This window comes from Neovison vison, chromosome 9 (assembly GCF_020171115.1).
Source record: "Neovison vison isolate M4711 chromosome 9, ASM_NN_V1, whole genome shotgun sequence".
Lineage (NCBI taxonomy): Eukaryota > Metazoa > Chordata > Mammalia > Carnivora > Mustelidae > Neogale > Neogale vison.
The window spans coordinates 100,650,580-100,665,095 of NC_058099.1; the positions used below are offsets into that span (position 1 = coordinate 100,650,580).

Sequence of the window (14,516 nt, forward strand, 5' to 3'; positions counted from 1 at the left end):
TAATATGTCAACACGTGTGGTGACAAACCAAAATCAGAATCCTATAGAAATATAGGGTATACAGAATCCTATAAAATCTGTCATATATCTGAAATATAGGATATACAGAATCCTACAGAAAGATACATAAGAAATAATAATGCAGGAGGTGGCAAGGAGCCCATAGGAGGAGTTTCAGAGGAGAGATTTGCTACAGTTGAGCCGAAGTACAAAGGTCTGAACACACTTCCGTGCATCTAGTATTTGCTCTAACGAGTCCCTCTCAGGAAGATGCTCTGGCCCGGGCTCGCTTCTGTCAGTGTTGGCTGGTTGGTTTGTGTGCTCTCCCCACTCCTGGCCCAGTATCGGCACCGCAAAGGCAGGGTCCCTGCTGAATTCATTCACCAGGCGTCTGACTCATCGGGAACCCTCCGCACGTACCAAGTGATTATCTGTTGTTGGAATACATTTCTGTGAGCCAAACAAGGAAAATCGTACCCGAGCAGATGAATGAGTCCTTCAAAGAAACAAAATGAAGTTGTGAAACATGGACAGAACACTGACCACTCACGGTTGACAACGACAAGTGAAATAAAAATTTCCAAAAGGAGACGTGCTAACGTTGTAAGAGACAGAGCCAGTGTGCAGAATTTATTGTACCGTTCGGCAAGTTCTTACAGCAAAGAAGTGTGAGCCAAGCGTAGGCAGGAGCTCCGGGCTCTTGTGCATTCTGGATACTTGGTTTAATTTTTCCCTCACCTGTTTCATGTGCTCCCCTACCCCTACCACCTCCGGGCGTTCCTGTCTTGGCTATTGTAAATAACGCTGCGATAAACATGGGAATGCATGTGTCTTTTTCAATTAGTGTTTTCATTTTCTTTGGGTAAATTCCCCACAGTGGGGTTACCGGACCCTACAGTAACTTTCTGAGGACCCTCCACAGTGGCTCCCCCAGTGGCTGCCCCAGCAACAGTGCACGAGGTTCCTTTTTCGCTACATTCTCAGCCACACTGGTTATTTCTCGTCCTTTTGATTCGAGCCATCGTGACAGCTTGAGGTGGTGCCTCACCGTGTTTCCACTCACATTCCCTGATGACACGTGGGCGGAGAATCTTTCCATGTGTCTGTTGGTTCTCCGCATGTCTTCTTTGCTAAAATGTCTATTCAGGTCCTTTGTCCATTTTTAATCAGATTATTTGAGGGGTTTTTTTGGTATGTGTGTGTTGACTTATATAAGTTCTCTACATATTTTGAATATTAACCCCTTCTTGGATATATCATTTGCAAATACCTTCTCCCATTCACTAGATTGTCATTTTGTTTCATCAATGGCCCCCTTGGCTGTAGAAAAGCTTTTTATTTTGTTGCAGTTCCAATACTTTGATTTTGCTTTTGTTTCCCTTGCCTGAGAAGACATGTCCATAAATACGGTGCTAGGGCCAATGTCCAAGAGATTACCGCTTGTGTTTTCTTTTAGGTGTTTTATGGTTTCAGGTCTCACATTTAGGTCTTTTATCTCTTTGAGTTTATTCTTGTACATGGTATAAGAAGGCGGTCCAGGTCCATTCTTTTCTATATACCTATCTCCAACTGTGTTTTTAAATATAAAATAAGTATTTTTAATTTATGAGATAAGAATGTATATATTATATTACATATGAGGCAAGTATTTTAATACATATATAAATAATATATAATAATGTGTAATATACAAAAATAAAACCTTTAAGATAAGGTTCAAATTCTTTTTTTTTTTTAAAGATTTTATTTATTTATTTGACAGACAGAGATCACAAGCAGACAGAGAGGCAGGCAGAGAGAGGGAGAGGAGGAAGCAGGCTCCCCTGCAGAGCAGAGAGCCCGATGCGGGACTCGATCCCAGGACCCTGAGATCATGACCTGAGCCGAAGGCAGCGGCTTAACCCACTGAGCCACCCAGGCGCCCAAGGTTCAAATTCTTGAACACACTTTACAAGGAGATAAGAAGCAACCAGAAAAATGCTGTCTACTGCTGCAGAACGGCTTACTAATTACCTTTTAGCATGGACTATGTAAGTGTTGCCAAATGAAAAGGCAAGTCATGCGTTTATCTTTCATACAAGAAGCAACTGTTCTAAATTCATTGCCGTTTTCCGAATGGCAGATGGCTTTCAGCAGCCGGCCATCTAGCAGGTATTATACAAAACTAAGCAGACTTTCTCCATCTCTGTGATATGAAGATGAAACTATAAGCATGAGAAAGAGACACAGTCCCTCCTTTGGGAAGGGGGGGAACTTCCCAACATAGGCAGTTGGGAACTGCCCTTTGAAGAGAGCAGTTTGGAGAAAGATGCATAAAATCACTCCTCGGAGAGTCATGTAGATGTCACTGAGACGGTGACATGGGCTGTTCCTGCCTTTGTTCCCCCTGACCAGAGCAACTAACATCTTGTCAAAGACAAGACGGGGGTGCCTGGGTGGCTCAGTCTGCCTTCGGCTCGGGTCGTGATCTCAGGGTCCTGGGATCGAGCCCCGCCTCGGGCTCTCTGCTCAGCGAGAAGCCTGCTCCTCCACGTGTACTGTCTCTCTCACCATGTCTGCCTCTCTCTCTCAAATAAATAAATAAAATTTTAAAAAAATAAAAAGAAAAAAACACCACTGAGAGAATCCTAGAACATGGAGGTGAGGTGGAAACACCCCCTGCCTGCACCCCAGAGCCCAAGACAGTCCGTGTTAGAGGAACCACCACAGAATGACCACATCACCCCTTCCCCAAGCCAGTGTAGTCCACGAGGACAGGCCTCCCCTGAGCCTCTGGTTCCTTCAAGGGGAAAAGAGAACCCAGGAGAGACAACCAGCCTGCCCCAGCACTGTGGGCCACTCTGTGGGAGTCCCTCCTCTGATTCACACCATGAGACCTGCAGCAGAACCTCCGGGGCTTACCACTGGGAACCTGTGAACAGAAAATCTGAACAAATCAATTACTAGTAAGGGAACTGACTCTGCTATAGAAAGTCTCCCAATAAAGAAAAGCCCAGACCAGATGGCTTCGCTAGTGAATGGAAAGAAGAGTCGACAGTCCTTCTCAAAGTCTTCCAAAAAAAAAAAAGGAAAAAAGAAAGAAAGAAAGAAAAGGAGGGAATACTCAACACCCATATCGGAAAAAAACACTATTAGAAAAGTAAATGACAGGCCAATTCCCTGAGGAGTTTAGACGCAAAAATTCTCCATAAAATACTGGCAAACTGATTTCGGCAGCACGTTGTAAGAATCGTTCACCTTAATCACGTGGGGTTTATCCCTGGGACACAAAGATGGTTCCATATCTGCAAATCAACACATGCGACAGATCACATCCACAGAATGAAAGAAAATAATCATACGGTCATCTCAACAGACGCAGGAAAAGCATGGGACGAAATTCAACATCCACTCAGGATGAAAGCACTCGACAGATTAGGTGCAGAAGAAACCGATCTCAACATAAGAAGATCATATATGGCAAGTCCACACTAACACCATCAACGGAGAAAGGCTGAAAGCTTTTCCTCTAAGATCAGGAACAAGACAAGACCGTCCACTGACACCACTCCTACTCAGTATGGTACTAGAGATTGTAGCCAGAGCAATTGGGCAAGAAAAGAAATAAAGGGCATTAGAATTGGACAGGAAGAATCAAAATTGTCTCTAATTTGAAGATAATATGATTCTATATAGAGAAAATTCCAATGACTCTACCAAAACACTGTTAGATCTAATCAATGAATTTCACAGAGTTGCGAGATAGGAAACGTACATAAAAATCAGTAACATCTCTATACATTATCAACAAATTTTCTAAAAAGGAAATGTTCATTGCAGCCTATTTACAATAATCAAGACACAGAGACTATCTTAGTGTCCATGATGAACGAGGGCATGAAGGGGTCATGTAAATTTATGCAATGGAATATGATGCAAGCATTAAAACAGCAAAGAATTCTTATCATTTGCAACAACACAGATGGACGTGGAAGGCGTGGTTCTAAGTGGGATACGTCAGGCAGAGGAAGACGGACACTACCCAATTCCACTTACATGTGATATCAACAACGTGCAAACAGAAGCTCTTTTCAAACTCATTGAAAAAGAGTGTGCACATGCAGTTACCAGAGCACAGGGTGGGAAAGGGAAAATTGGAGGAAGGTAGTCAAACAGAGACACCTCGAAGTTACAAATGCACGATTCATAGGACTGCCTTGTGCGGCAATGCTGACCGAGCCAGCCCAGCCCTGAGATCCACGGGGACGCTCGTGAGGATGTAAATCTGGAGTTCCCATCGCAAGGGGCATACTTTTTACTTGAAAACCTTTTTTTTTCTCTTTCTTTTCTTTTTTCTATATTTATATAAGAAAATGGGTATTAGATGAGCCTGCTGGGGTGCTCATGTCACAATGTACGTACATCAAATGATGATGCTATGTGCCCCAGCCTATACAGTGAATCAGTATGTCCATTATTTTTTATACAACTGGGGAAAACGATGCTTCTACTATTACAGGTCTTGGTCAGAAGCAAGGTGAATGTGTCCCTAAACAACTTTCCCATCTGCACAACTAAAAACCTGAAAATCAGACTTCTCTCCTAGCATTTTCAAGGTCTTCCGGATGAAGGATTCTCACGGGTATGAGCGTGCGTGATAAAAATGCACGGATACAATACCCTTCAGTCCCATTTCGAGAATGTGGTGCGGGTGTCAGAGGGGAAACGAAAGGGATCCCTGCAAAATGGCCCTCTGAGCAAAGATTTGCGAGAGGCAATGGTGTGAAGCCTGGGTACCCGGGGAAGAGCTCCCTGGCAGAGAGGGCGTCAGGTGCAAGCAGATACCAGTGTGGCCCGTTTTCGGACCACGGAGGATTCCAGAACGCAGGGAGGGAGATGGGGGAAGGTCGATGCGGCAAACAATGGGCAGGGACGGATGATGGTGCTGAGCCAGCCTTTACCATGAGATGCTGCTCCCTGAGGGACTTTAGGGGAGGAGGGACAGTGGGACTCCTGCTGTGGGGGGCCTCCTTGAGGACTCAGGAGGGCAGGGTGGAGGCAGGAGACAGTCAGGAGGTCCCGGCTTGGACCGGGTGGTGGTAGAAGAGGCGTTCAGGGCCATCCCCGCTCAGCTCACCCTCTGGGTCCACGACTATAAATGCCAACCATATGCCATCCATGCCCAATGGCGTACCCACGGCCAGGCCCCTGCCCTACACCACAGCCTTACAGGCCCTCTCCCTGCTGGAACTCTGCTTGGATGCCTTGGGGATATCCCAAAACAACAGGTGCACAACTGATTTGCCTATAACTCCTCAACATCTCCCCTCGCAACTTGCTTCATCTTGGCAGATGGCAACATTCCCTTCCAGCTGTCCGGGCCTAAACCCTCAGAGCCCTCCCGAACCCATCCTGATCTCTGGCACCTCTTGCCCGGGCCATCAGTAGAGCGTCCCAGTGATGTCTCCTGAACATGGCTGGACCTCACCACGGATCGCCCGTGCTCCCCGACACGTCCCATGCCCCTCAGCTGGGTCCCTGCAGCCACTTCCTAAGCAGAGAGCGGGCTTCATCCTCAAGCTGCTCTCATCAACTCCCGGAAGGTACGAGACCTTGTCACCTCTGTACTCAAAACCTTCCACTGAGCACGCTGTCTCAGAGAACAGCAGCTGAAGGGCTCGCCCCCACCCTCAGCCTCACCTCCCCCTGCACTTCCCCAGCTCATCCAGCCACATGTCTCCTCGTTGCTCCCTGGATAACAGCTGGTATGCTCCTGCCCCAGGGCCTTTGCACCGGCAGTTCCCTCTCCATGGACCACTCTTCCCCCACTCACCTTCTACAGACCTATGTTCAAATATCCCCTTCTCAGACAGTCTCCCTGACTGTCTCAGTGCATGACCTCAGCCCCGATGACTGTCTCGGTGCATGACCTCACCCCGACCGCAGGAGAGCAGCCATGTGAGGGGAGGCAGGGCCAGGAGGTACAGTGACGGCCACGTGCGTTTCAGACCGTACTGCACAGCCACTGAAAGGGGCCGGCTGCAGCAGAGAAAGCAGACAAGAAGTTACAGTAAATTGGGCCCAAATGCAGACAGCTTGGACCAGACAGGTGACGGGGAAGACCGAATACAGGCAGCGTGCCGCCAATCCGGAATTGATGGTGGTTGGTTAGGAAGGAGGTCAGATGGGGAGTGGAGGGCAGTAAAGCATCAGGGAAACTGGTCGGGTTTCCAAATGGCAGAGCCAGAGGGACGGGACCAGACCCTCTCCTGAGAGCACACTGGGCAAAGGACAGGTTGTAGCGGAGATGTGAGATCATGAGCTGCGAGCATGTTTGGGCCGTCGAGGCTCACGGCACGTGGGCAGGTGGATGACGTGCGCAGCCCCTGCTGTGGTCCCGGGACCGCGGTGTGAGGCTGGCAGCCACACTGACATCAGACCTGAAGCCCAGAGCGGACAAGACAGCTTGCAAGACCCACGAGGGAACCACAGAGGACTCCAGCTCGGAACCCGAGTCTGCAAAGCTCACGGGAGCACCGGGGGAGGGAGCGGCTACATGGAAGGGCCACGCTGTGGAAGCCACAGGGAGCAGGGCGGGGAGGAGGGAACGACCGAGCTCTCCCGGGTGACATCTGCACACGCCGTGAGGATGGACGCCAGACGTGGGGCCGATGCTCTTGGAGAAGGACGAAGAGCGTCAGAGGTCGGAAGCCGACGGGATGAGCAAAGGCAAGGACGTGGATTCGGGGGCCCTGAACCACTGATTAGTATTGATTTGTGTCCTCTCCACAGTCACCACGCAGGTCAGCAGAACGTGCCATGGAAGTCTGCGGCGGCCCGCGCGTGTGGAATCCAATGACAGGTGACCCTGGACTGTCCTCAGCACCTCCTGTCCTCCGCAGGCTTCGGTCGGCACCGGGCCCCCCAGGAGCCTTACAGAGATGAAGAGACCAGAGCCACAAAAGCGTCAAGCAGGGGACATGCTTCCAGACACAGAACAGCATGAATTCAGGGACAGAGGCAGGACTGCCTGTGGGGAGACGAGCTCGGTCAAGGAACGGAAGGAAAGAGTTGGCAAAAGGAAAGGCGCGGACTTGACCAGAATCAGAACACGGAGTCCCTACAGGCCCAGCTCAAAGAGCAAGATATAGAGAAAAAAAAAAAATCCATCTTTCAAGATTAGTTGGAGTGTGTGTCCCCCCGTGAGCTAGAATGGGCCAAGGCCAGAGGCCAGAAGCCCCTCCGGAAGCAAGGTCCAATGTCAGACCGGGGCTCCACGCCGGCCTCCGCAGCGGAGGAACAAAGCCGAACCATTCAAAGCAGAGAGAGAGCAGAATCGTTCGACGCTGACCAGACGGCGACCACAACCGGCGCAGCGGGGCGTCCGGACCCTCCAGCAGGGGCAGAGAGGCCCAGACAAGCTGCATCTCAGAAACGCCTCCCGTCCAGGCGCTCATGGGGCCTCAACGTTCAGATGCGGGAGCTGAGCCTCCGGGGGCGCGAAGGACCGGCAGTCGGTGCACAGCGAGGAGGTGGCAGAACCGCACTTCAGCTGAGGCTCCGCAAACCCTGGAAGGCATCCCCGCCGGTCCCCATCAGCAACAACAGAACCAGAGCTCAGGACGCCAGACCCGCGAGGAAGGAGGTTTTCTACAGGAAAATGCACTACGGCCAAGCCCCTTCCAGAATGGTCTCATATCACTTTAAAAATGCAACAGCCACGTTGGGCAGCGAATCACAGGTGGCCGCGTATGTTTTCTGACTCAGTCGCCGAGAGCAGAGATCCGCCGGAGACCTGCTGGAGCAGGAGGGTCGGTACCGACACACTCAGCCTGCGTCGTAAGAAACCTGCTGTCGTCGGGGGTGGCTACGCTGGCATCTGGTCAAGGACGGATAGGCGTGAAGCGAAAGCCGATGAGTGGGAAAGCCGGAGAGAGAAAGTGCTGTGTCTACCCCAGTGTCAAGAGGCTATTTCACAGACAGCTTTCTGTGAGCCTCAGCGGACAGCGGGCGAGCAGGGCGCACGGTGAGAGAGCCCCCGTCTTACGTGCGCAGGTGTGCGGACGGCTGGTAGCACAGTTAGGAAGACAAGTCCAAGTTCATGCACAAAGGAGAAGGCCATCGAGCTGGACTCTCTGAGGAAGAGCTGAGTGAGCTGCTGGCTTTGTTCTAGACACAGAGACCTGGATACTGATGACGCCCCCCCTTGCCCAGTATCCGCGGAAGGTACAGTCCACGTTGAAAGTCACAGGCCTGCCCCAGGAAGACAATCGGAGGGTGAAGAAGACGCGGGGCGGAACGTGTCCCCTCCAAGGGCTGCTCGGCCTGAGCTCTCAGCTTCAGAAATGAAGGGAGCAGAGCCGGGCGGTCTGTGTGTTCCCTCACCTCAGAAAACAACCACTTTCCGGACGTGAATTAGCTTTAGAACAACACGGCACAAACTCCCTCCGCACAAGATGCTGCTCTCTCTAAACTCACCCAGGCTCGGAGACAGCCAGCCCTGGGACAGAAACGCCCCCGACCCCTCCAGTGCTCACTGATCCCCGTCGCCAAGGCCACCCCGGGGAGGGGCGAAGAAACTGACATCTTTTCCTTAAGGTCACTCATTTCTGGTCTTCAGGAAGTCAGTACTCGTGGGTCAGTCGGTTATAAGGCATCGCACTTCAGCAAACTTTACTTAATGGTGTTAAAATGGAGAGAAACATCGAAAATGCACAGGCAGACCAGCGAAGGATAATTTGAAAATATCCGTGAATCACAGTCATTCATGCAGTAAATACATACTTACATGCTACTTACTGATTTTACAACGGGTTTACTGTTACCTGCCCAGTGAAGGAATTTAAATATGAAAACTGAAAGATCTCCTGCGGGACATGGGGACGCGGCCACTGATGTCGCCGTCAGGGACTGGACAAAAGCACACAGGCCTTGTGCAAAGCGGCAACACCCCCCTGCGCCGGCTTCCTTCGTTTCTGCTACAGCAGATGGCCAGGCTGAGGTGGGCCAGATCCACAAGTCTCTCTGCTGGTTAATTCTCAGAGAACCTGGTATTTGACTCAAGGTATCTGACCAAACCCATGGTTTGACCCAATTCTCCTGATTTGCTGATAAAGAAGCAAAAACCGGTTTGAAGATCTCACAACTAGCTAGTGGTAGGGAAGGGTAGGATACTGGTCTTACAGCAATGTGAGATTATCTGTATATTTATTTTTGATAGTGTTTAATTGGTTCAATGAAATGGCTTAATGGCTCCTAACCTTTCAGCTTTTACATTGCTTTGTCAGAAAGTTAACACTCCATAGCCCTGCTGGTCAGTACAATAATCACTAGCTGCACGGGCTACGGACCTCTTAAATGTAGCTAATCCAAACTGAGATGCTCCCTAAGTGTAAGACCTATCATGAAAAAAACAAAACAAAACAAAACAAAAAAAACTTGTAAAATGTCCCGTCAGTATTTTGTATCAATTATATCTTTAAAATGTCACTTCTGAGAGACTGGATTAAAGAAAATATGTTATTAAAATTCACCTCACCTGTTTATTTTGACTTTTCTAATGTGAGTCTTTGGACGGGGTCCACACGCTCTACTTATTTTGGACAGTACTGGTTTAGAGCAAAATACTTCACTGCGCTAAGGACAGGGGGACAGGGCTGCAAGGGATCTTTCTTTCCTGAATTTGCAAACGGCGAGAGCAGAGCAAGAGAGGCCGGGAGAACATTGCTCCAAGCCTCTGAGGAATCCTCACCTGGGGAAGGAAGAGAAACTTGCAAGACTCGTAATAAAACAAAACTAAAGCCCGACGTGACGGCCGTTACGCGACTTCCGGTGAACCCTTACCCGAATACGCGTGTGTTCGTGTAACGTGCAAAACCGTATCCGCCCATCGTGATGGTAGGACAACCCTCACCTTCCCTTTTGATCAAGAGCAGGTATCTTCCTAGCTAAATCGTAACCAAAACCGGGGTCCTAGAAATCAGTTGTGTCTTCAAAGAGACAAGTGCTCCTTGTGAGCAGCCACACTGGACGGAGCGACCGGCAGGCGGGCAGCTAACGCACCTGACAGGTGAGAACGGGACCCAAGGGTTATCGGAATTGAAGCGTGCACGTTGGCACTGCGCCCTTTCTGACTTAGAACCGTGTGCTGGCAATCCCCTCACTCCAGAAAACCAAATGCTCCTCTATAACAAAGAAATGTTTTTCGTGCAAAAATTCACTGCATTTACCTTGGGGGCGGGGGCGGCGAGAAATGACGACTCTGTCCAAGTCAGAAGATTAATCACATATCAACTATGGCAACAAAATTAGAAGAACAAACACGCGTTTACTGTCACAGACACGCTCTCTTTTTGACAAAGAATGCTGGTTATTTCTCAAAGGCTCTAATTTTTCAGGAAGATGTGCAGGTAGGCGAGCCCAGACAGCATCCCCTGATTGCTGAGGACGCCGGATTGCCAGCCGCAAGCACGAAGGCACGCCCACAACTCGGAATTCAATTTGGATGTTTTCTGAGCCTCTCCTTAGAGAGGAACAACTATTAAAGCTGGAACAAGAAAAGATTCTGGAGGTTTCTGCAATAACCGGGCACATTTAATTGCCGTCTGCAGGGGTAGCTCAGGAGGAAGCAGGGATTCCAGGGGCCCTGAGAGAGAATCGCCTCTCCCTGATCCCTTCCCTGTGCTCACTACCTGGAAGATTGCCCCGTTGACCAAACCAACCGCCATCTGTTAAAGGGGATGAGAAGGTTTCCCTGCCTTGTTCCTCCTGTTTCTGTGAGATGAGCCACGGGGCCTCAGTGTCTCAGCCCATAGGAACGCTGGGCTCCTGCACTTCCAGAGACAGAACTGTTGACAGTTCGCAATTTCAGGCAATGACCCCCCCTCCAAAAAATAGTATTACCCCCCCACAAATTTGTTAAATTTATCCTAATTTTACCCTCCCCTTTTCTCTCCCTCCCACTCCACCCCTTCAAATCCAAATGCCACTGGGAAAGAAGTGCATTTGGACTGATCGAGAATATGAAATGTTCTGGCTTTCTACTGTTACCTAGAAAATCTTCCTTAAAAAGAATATTTTATAGGTTTTTAGTTCAAAGCAGGGAAGGTCTCCTATGCTATGCCTATCTTCTCACTTGGAAGGGGGTCGTTCCAAAGTTAGTAAGGGCGGAGATGTAGAATAAATCCCCAGGGAGGCGAGCTGTGTCACTGCACAGTCGGAAGGACTAAACCCCACCACGACGCTGTATTTCTGTGGCCAATGGAGGGAACTGGGGGGTGCACAGAGCCTCCAGTTTAAAAGTCTCCCAAACCCCCAAGAACGGGAACTGGTTTTAAAGGAGAAAACCAGCAATTTTCTGGCCGGACAGGGTATGGATGGTCGACTCAGGGCGGGAAGCCAGGGCGAGAAGCCAGCCCCGCTTTGCAGAGAGCCCGGGAGCTGGAGCTCAGGAGTCCTTGTCATCTCCGGGAAGCCACGTTCTCACAACTACAGAAGGGGTTCGGTGGGCACTTCCCCTGCGCCTGCCCTCACCCCAGGGGACACGGGGCGGGGGCACACGTGAAGAGCTCATGAGAAAGGAGCTCATGAGAGCTCCTTTTTTTAAAAAGAGAATTAAAATACATCGCCAGGTCTCAGCCAAGCTTAGTCAAGGGCTGCGGTGCGGTGGGAAAACATGCTGAGCCAACAGTAGCCCCAACGTGCTCTGCATTTTCCTCCCCTCGGACCCCATCTCTGAGGACTCTGCAAACCCATTCAATCAAGTTCCACCACAGAACACCTGCACCGCAGGCTTTTCTAAAGCACAAACTCCTGTTTTGGAAGGAATCCCAAGGAACGTGTACGAGGCGGGTTTTCTTTTCGCAAGCACACGTTATGGACGAGGGGCCGGGACGCACGCCCTCGCGGACAAGGATACAGAAATGCAGCTCGTCCCCCGCGGGCCAACTCCGCCAGCCCGACTGCTGGCTCGCCCTCCCGGATGGCGGCGATCCCTTTCCCGGGGGCTCGCCCCCGAGGATGCCCGGGCCTCGGCGCCCCATTGCGGACGCGGCGAGGCCCCAGCGAAGGAGGGGGGATCCTTACCTGAGGAGCCGCACAACTCTGCCCGGAGCCTCTCCCGAGCTCGCCTCGCATAGGACAGGGCAGCGCAGGCTGTGCGCGCCGGGCTCCTCCCGAGGCAGGCGGGGCGCGCGCTCCCTGGCGCCGCCGCCGTGACGCTGCTGTCAGCTGCTCGCCCGCCGTGCGCCCCGCGCCCCGCCACCTGCGCCCCGCGCCCCCGCGCCCCCGCGCCCGCGCCCGCGCCCCCTCGCCCCGCGGACCCCGTCCCTGCGCCCCGCGCGCCCCGCGCGCCCCCTGCCCCTGCTCCCCGCGCCCCTTGCCCCGGCTCCCCGCGCCCCCGCGCACCTGCGCCCCACGCGCTGCCCGCACCTGCGCCCCGCGCCCCCCGCGCCCCCGCGCCCCCGCGCACCTGCGCCCCGCACACCACGCACGCCCCGCACCTGCGCCGCCCAGGCCGGCACTCCTCCGGCCTCCCTCCTCTAGCTCGCGCTTGGATCGCCGACTTCCGAGCCCTGCCAGCTGCTGCAGCCGCTGCTGCTTTTGCTCAAATGGCGCCTGCTCGCCTCCCAGGAGCTTTTAGGTGCCGCCTACTGCATGCTCCTGGAATAGATGGCCAGGACTGGGATTTTCTGGGAATTCAAGGAATTAAAATCATTCCATTGAAAGTGCGCCGCGTTCTTTTGTTTTAGAGACTTCGCATCCGCAGCTGTACGCGCTACGAACCACCTAAGCTTCTCCTGCGACGTCCAGATACTAAATTAGAAACCTGCTCAGTGAGAGGGCAGGTGAACTCGGCCGTGCCCAGAGCCTCCCGCCCGGCGCAGGATAGTACCTTCTCATTTACTAGGCTCCTGTGACAAAAGCACCATGGGCAGTCTGGGGCTGGGGCTGCCTTTCCACTGAGTAGCTCCACATTAGCGTTTGGAGGAAATAACCAGGTTTATTTTCTGGCATGGATAAGCCGTGTTCTCTAAGAAGCATTGATCGGAAACAGGTGAATCAGCAGGATATAAGATTTATGGCAACAGTTCCGTGCCAACATGTTTCCAACGCTTGCCTGTAACACTGATGGAGGATGGACGGTAAACTACAGCTCTGAGGAATAGTCCTTTGCCCTATTATAACTCATTCTTCTTCTTTTTTTTTTTTTTAATACCAATTTTCCCAAGAGACTCGGGCAGTGTTCGGTTGTTCTTAAAATTTGATTTAGCTCATAGAATCCCATTTACCTGTTTAAACCTGTCTTGAATGTCTGTATAATTTCAAATTGCTCTATCCTTTGATGTTCATTTCCAAAGTATGTTCCTGCATTATTCACAGGAAATACATGATTTTAAAATCTTACTTAGCATGATAATTATAATCAAGAAAATTTATTTTTTTCTACTGATTCACCCTCATCTTGACCTAGAAGCTAAGGCCATTGGAATGTGGGGGCCAAAGTCATTGAAGGTTGCTATGGGCAAATCTACCCCGTTTTTAATGATGCAGAAAAGTGGGGTGGCCATTTCAGTAGGGGTCTCCTCTTCAGTACAAAGCTATCCCAGGGGACAGAGCAGGGATGCTGATGATTTTTGGAATCCAAAAGGACCTCATAGGCTAACAAATTGAGATGATGTTTTCCACGACAGCCTGAAATGTAGATTACCAGGTTAAATGGTAAAATAAAGTTGAGGACTAAGTCGGGAATGGCAAAGGAATTTAACAGAGTGGAAGCAGTGAGGGCAGAGAGCCCGTCTAAGCCCAGGGCGAGAATCTGGAGCTGGGGAACGGAGCCAGGGGGTCCTGCACATTGCACACTGCAGAAGAATCTGCACTTTGCCACCTACAATCATTATTTGTTCTGAGAATGTGCCGCACGGGCCCCAGGGCCCCATTTAAACGGAGCGGCACACTTCAAATGATGTCTTTGCCCTCCTGTCATTCCACAAGCCCTGACTTTTCACTGGCTGGAAGGAGCAGACTGCTTCTAAAATCCGACTTTCGTAAGATCCTCCATGAGCTCTCTAAGCCTGCTGGACGCGGGCAGCATCAGGCCAGTGTGTCTCAAACTCTCCGCATGTTCAGCGCGGCCAGCGGAGCCTCCGCCCAGGTTTTCCGAGTCAGCGGCCTGGGGTTCCACAGTGTGCAATTCTAGCAGGTTCCGTGGTCGTGCTGAGACTGTTTCAAGCAGGGACCTCCGAGCTCAGCCATCTAAATGCAGAGACTGCCGACAGTTGGTGCTGTGTTTGGGTCAGAGAAACACACACACGTCTATTTTCTAAAGCAAACTGAAACCAGGTCCGTCGGTCCAGCATCCCTCAGTTAGCGGAAGCCTTGTCCTTCTCCTGGAATCACACGTGAGCCCCCAGGACCTTCTGGGAGGCTGTGAAAGGAGCTTCTTCCGCTATGGTCCCACTTTGCACTCTGCACCTAGGACTCGGCTAGCCCTCTCTCTGGGTGGACACACTCTCCCCTTGCCCCCGAGACAATGCGGG

At 51.2% G+C, this 14,516-nt stretch overlaps 1 protein-coding gene across 3 annotated transcripts in view; it reads right to left on the minus strand.

Moving 5' to 3' along the window:
- Positions 1-13,085, minus strand: part of DIRAS2 (DIRAS family GTPase 2) — a 29,460-nt gene extending 16,375 nt beyond the window's left edge. The window contains exon 1 of one of the 3 annotated variants that reach the window (XM_044266097.1): positions 12,480-13,085. The gene's annotated coding sequence lies outside the window, so the exon portion shown is untranslated. Of the gene's footprint in view, positions 1-12,063; positions 12,174-12,448 lie in introns of those variants that run through there. The other 2 variants (XM_044266099.1, XM_044266096.1) reach the window with 2 other exon arrangements.
- Between the last annotated feature and the right edge of the window lie 1,431 nt (positions 13,086-14,516).